Consider the following 5,838-nt stretch of genomic DNA (forward strand, 5'->3'; position numbering starts at 1 on the left):
GCTCAACTGAAGGCGTTGTCTATGAAGATCGATTCTCTGGCGAACTTGGGTATTAAGCAGATAATTAGTGTTTGTGAGCTGTGAGCAGGTCCGTATGTGACGGAGCAATGCGCTATATCTAGTGACTCAGCTCAGTTTATGAGCAATTTTCAGAGATCGCAGCAGCCAGTTCCTGCCACTTATCAGCCTGACAACTGGAATCATCCTAACTTCAGCTGGAACAACAATCAGAATGCGATGCAACAACCATTCCAGAAGTTTGGAAATAAGTTATTCAACCCTCCTGGTTTTCAACAACAAACTCGTGGTGCATGTCTATCTTCGAATGAAAAATCTGAATTAGAGGAGTTATGGCTAATATGCCAAAGCCAGGTTGTTTCTATCAAGACTCTGGAGAACCAAATAGGGCAAATTGCTAATGACTTATTGAATCGACCATCAGGAACGTTTTCTAGTGCTACAGAAGCCAATGCAGGCAAGAGGGAAGTTGAAGAACAGGTGAACGCCATCACCTTGAGGTCTGGAAAGGTCGCAAGCCCCCAAATTCAGCAAGACGAAGAGCCTGAAAAATCTCAAGTTTCAGAAAATGTAGATGCGGCTGAAGAAGGTGTGCATAAGGAAGCAGAGGTGGAACCAAGGAAAACTACTGTGGAACACACTCCTCCTGAGGGTAATACAAGGGAAAAACAGATCTATCCTCCACCTGCTTTTCCTAAGAGGCTGCAGAAGAAAAAGCCGGATAAGCAGTTTGAGAAGTTTTTGGAGGTGTTCAAGAAACTTCATATCAACATACCTTTCGCTGAAGCTCTTGAACAGATGCCTAGTTATGCGAGGTTTATGAAAGGTATTCTCTCTCAGAAAGTGAAGCTCGATGACTTAGAGACCGTTGCTCTAACGAAGGAATGCAGTGTTGTGCTGCAACAGAAGTTGCCTCCGAAGCTTAAAGATCCTGGAAGCTTCACTATTCCTTGCACCATCTGAAACTTATCGTTCGACAAGTGTTTATGTGATTTAGGAGCTAGCATTAATCTGATGCCCTTGTCTATCTTCAAGAAGCTTGGTCTTTTTGATCCGAAACCAACATACATGTCATTGCAACTAGCTGACCGTTACACCGCTTATCCATGAGGTATAGTGGAGGATGTCTTGGTCAAGGTGGATAAACTCATCTTCCCTGCTGACTCTTTAATTCTTGATTTCGAGGAAGATAAGAAGATTCCCATTATCTTGGAAAGACCATTCTTGGCTACAGGTCCAAACTATGATCGATGTGCAAAAAGGAGAGCTTTCGATGAAGGTTTACGATCAAAAGGTCACTTTTAATGTGTTCAAGGAAATAAAGTTACCCACAGCTAAAGAGGAGTGCTTTAAAGTAGAGAAAATGCAGGTTTTGAATGCACCTCCATGGAAGAGGAAGTTGGATATGCCATTCGATTATCTTGGGTTACCAGAGCTGAAAATTTCTCATGAGCGTTTTGAACCATTTATTCAAGAAACTCCCATACTTGAGCTCAACTGAATGCCAGATCACTTGAGTTATTCATTCTTAGGTGCATCACATGATAAGGGCTTAAAATATATTTTTGATGATATAGAGAGTGGCTGGATGGATATTCCCGTGCCTACAGAGGGTTCTTCTCATGTGCAACAGGTAGTTGATAGGTGTGGTCTTGGTGATGAGCAGTACAGGCGAGTGACTAGGCGTATGGAGGCCATGCACGACATTCACCATCATTTTGCTGAAGAGTTGACACATGCTTTCGGTACTGTTGTTCGAGACACTGGTGGCGAGGTTGATTGGCCACCTGATCCTCCACCCTTTGAGGGTGATGATGATGATTTCTCCGAGTAGGTATACCCTGTGTTCCTTTCTACTACCTTCACTGGGGACAGTGAAGATTTTAAGTTTGGGGGTGGTAGTTAAGGAGCATATTTTTGTGTGTGTGTAATGTAGTTGCATATTCATGATAGTTTAGTTCATATAGTTGCATATTTTTCCCATATAATAGTTTTTTTTTATTTTATAGCTTTATTTATCATGTCATTTAGCTCATGCATATACCATGATCCCTTTTGCGTTTCTTTACCGATTGTTTTGTGATATTGATGCAAGTGTAGTGATAGCGTTAGAGTGATGATTGAGTCTTGTAGGGTGACATGCATGCTAGAAACACTTGTAATTTCACTAAGTCTTAGAGTATGCTTAAGGACTAGATGGTTGTCATGGTTTCATGGTTTTTGAGGTTAATCTATTAATTATGCTTTGAATTTATGATAGGCCCTTAATGATAAAAGGCATGAGAAGAAAAAAAATTGGAGTAAAAATTGGAATTCATTGCTAATTGTGGCTAGGTGTCAAATGGCTAGTAGCTGACTCGTATTTTTATGCGAGTAGTCTAGGGTTGAGCAAGATGGAGCGAAACGCACTTGCTCAAAAATTTGAAAAAATAGAAAAAAAGAAAAAAAGAAAAAACGGAAAGAAAAAAAATAAAGAGTTAATGCATAATTGATCACGAGTGGGCTCTTTGGTATTCGAGTTATTAAGTTCTTAGGGGACTTTGTGCCTAGTGACCTAAGGCTTTTATAGTCTGGGATCCACTAACCTAACGCTCGCTAAATGGATACCATTGCATAAGTCTTTTGTGGACCTCACTCATTACACGGTCAAATAAGCATTTGTTGTTGTGTTGAATAAAAGCATGGTTCCGTAATAAGCTCCGATGATCTTGAAGTGTTATAAGTCATTTTGTGCCTAGAATTTATTCTTCGTATAATCATGTGATTGCCTTGAGGATAATCGAGTTATGATAATTGATCTAGTTTCGAAGCATATCTGTTAAGCATCCGCACACACCACGTGTCTAGTTGTATGTTAGTTTGCATAATTTGGTTGATCTTTATTCGCCCAATTGCATTTGCTGAGATGTCATGAGTTGGTTGGTTTAGTCATTGTGAGGGGGATCGCTGCATTTCATGTAGATTGCATTCATGCATGTTTTTGTTTTGTGAGTCTGTGGCGCTTGAGGACAAGCATAGATTTAAGTTTGGGGGTGTGATAAGTGGCATTTTATACCACTTAGAACGTCTTATAATGGCTTGAATTGATGTCTTGAAATCAGGTATTTTGTGTATTTGATGCATTTTTTTAGTGTTTTTGCATTTCAGGGTATAACTTGCGTATGTAGGAAGAATTCATCAGAAATAAGCCTAGGGAAGTGTGTGGCATTGGTTGTGGAAAGTTGGGGGCAGAACAGAGCAAAATCAGGAGCAGAATTCAGAATTTTCCAGAAGGTGCTTGGGCGCCCGCTCAGGATGCTGCGGCGGCCGCCTGGGAGCTTGGGCGCCCGCTCAGGAATTTGGAGCGGCCGCTCAGGGACAAAAATTTTAATACTGAATTTTATAATGCTTATTCTGATGAACTTCTGAGACGGCTGGTTCTTGTGGGCTTCTATATAAGTAGTTCTCAGAGACGTTTCACATAAGTGTGGTATTAAGCAAGGAGCAAGGAGAGAAGGAAGAAGACCGTTTTAGCACATCGCAATGAAGAAGAGGAAGCATAGGTTCCCTTGTGATTCTTTTATTCGTTGTATCAGTGGATGCTAGTTTTCTTTACTTTGAACCTTATTATTCTTGTGACGTACTCTGGTTTTAATAAGTATTTTTATTAGTTTATATTATGTGTATTATCATGCTTCCATTGGAACCCATGGTGACGATGAGTTCAATTATGAACTAATCGTTGTCATGGGGTTCTAGCGGATGTACTTATGGATTTCAATAAATAAATTGTTCTGATATCTTGGTGTGTGGTGATTTATTGATATCCTAGTATTGGTTGTGCTTATTCGTCTTATGTGCGTAGCTAACATAAGATAGCGTATTAATCTCTATTGAAGCGACAATGAATATATAGGTTTAGAACTTGCCATGCTAGCATATGTTCATGTATTGTATGCATGATTCGTAGGTAACTCTAACCGTTTTACTTGCCCTATGTAATCAAGATAGATGACTTATGCTTAAACCGTTATGTTGTCAAATTCTATAGACATATAGGGTCTTAATATAATTGGTGCCTATTCAGCTTCTATCTCTTTTGTGGATGTTTGGTAGAATGGTACTCGTGCAACGAAAGTTGGCGTTTATCAGTTTCGTGTTATCTGATTAGTGTCATCACCATCACATGCTAAGGTTAAGAATAATAAGGCTATTGAATGAAGTAGTAATGAAGTTAGAATCCCATGTTTGTCATATATAGTAATTCAACCTCAATTCTCTTAGTTAATGTTATTTAGTATAATCTCTTAGTTTAATAAAAACCCAATTTGTTATTTGTCTTAGCATTGAGCGATAACCATACATTGTTGCATAGGTGCATAAATTGAATTTAACCTAAACCAGTCTCTGTGGGAACGAATCTGATTTATATCTTATACTACTTGCGAACGCGTATACTTGCGTAAATATTAGGGCGTGTTTTCGGCCTAACAGTACAATACAAAGTAGAGATAGAAAGTGGGTGGTTGAATTACTTTATAATAAAATATAAGTTAAGAGCAAGGTGTTGGGTCTTAAAAGAGAGGAGAGAGATGAGGCTCTTAAGGTATTATAATATTGTCTATCAACTAATGTATTTTCTTTAACATTTGGCTGTTTAATATATATAGTTTCCAAGTTATTGAAATGTTACTTTTATTCAAGGTTGGTTGGCTTGCTTGTTTTTGTTGTTGGTAACGGACGTGCTTCCGTACAAAGAGAGCTTATTGCGGCATTGTTTTAAAAAAAACTGCAGACAATTCCGACCAATCAGCAGAAATAACGGCCCAAAATGATAATTTTATAAGCAATTATTCCAGACCAAATTCAAAAAATACCGACCGAATTCATAAAGAAAACGACTGTTTCCATAAAATTGGCCGAGACAAGTTGGTGGGTATAAGGCTTAACTCAAAAAAGTCATTGACCCGATAATGACCAACTCGGCTGTTATTTATACCGACCGAGGTACCGACAGATAAATTGGTCATAATAATATGAAAAATGACTAATGGACGGTTGGAATAGACAGTCAAAATAGACGGTCGGAGTTATCATTTTTTGTTAACGTGTAAGGTCACATGTTAGCGGTCCCCATTGACATGTGGCACTGACATGTCAGGTGGTGCCCCTGATATGTTGGATGGGGTAGAACACATATCATGCCAACGTGGAAGTAGTCATTGTCACACAACATAAAATTTTACTAAAAAAAAGTAAACATCGACAAGATTTTATCCATCTGTTCTTGAGTTGGTCGTTATTTTTTAAAAATGACTGATTTTTGCATTATAACCACCATTTTGGCGGCCGATAGAAGCGATGATTCTGTAAGGAATATGTTGCAGGCTTGATGATAACTTACTAAAACACTCTAAGTAGACAAGTTAAATGATTTTATAGCTTTCAACCGATGATCATATTATTTATCCGTTAAAAGAGCAACTTATTTGAATAATTTTGTAACAAATTATGTATACTAGATTAGCTGGGGGATTTGGGAGTTTTAGTTATTTCAAAGTCATGTTGACTACTTGCAAGATATACAAAATAGGTGGGCTAATTTTATATAAAAGATGCCTTGTAATTTTGTATAAGTGAAAGAGTATCAACTGTTATGGAAATAACTTCAACTACTAATCTAAAAAGCTTCAACGGCTGACCCTATAAAGCTCAACGGATAATTCAGCATACTTTTAATAGATGAGCTAGTCGAGTTTCAACAGATGACAGATGAAGTTTCAACGGATAACCCCTTTGAAGCCTCTAAGGATAATCAATTCAAGTAGCAATTGAAAGAGA

This window comes from Apium graveolens, chromosome 3, assembly GCF_009905375.1.
Source record: "Apium graveolens cultivar Ventura chromosome 3, ASM990537v1, whole genome shotgun sequence".
In the NCBI taxonomy this organism is placed as follows: domain Eukaryota; kingdom Viridiplantae; phylum Streptophyta; class Magnoliopsida; order Apiales; family Apiaceae; genus Apium; species Apium graveolens.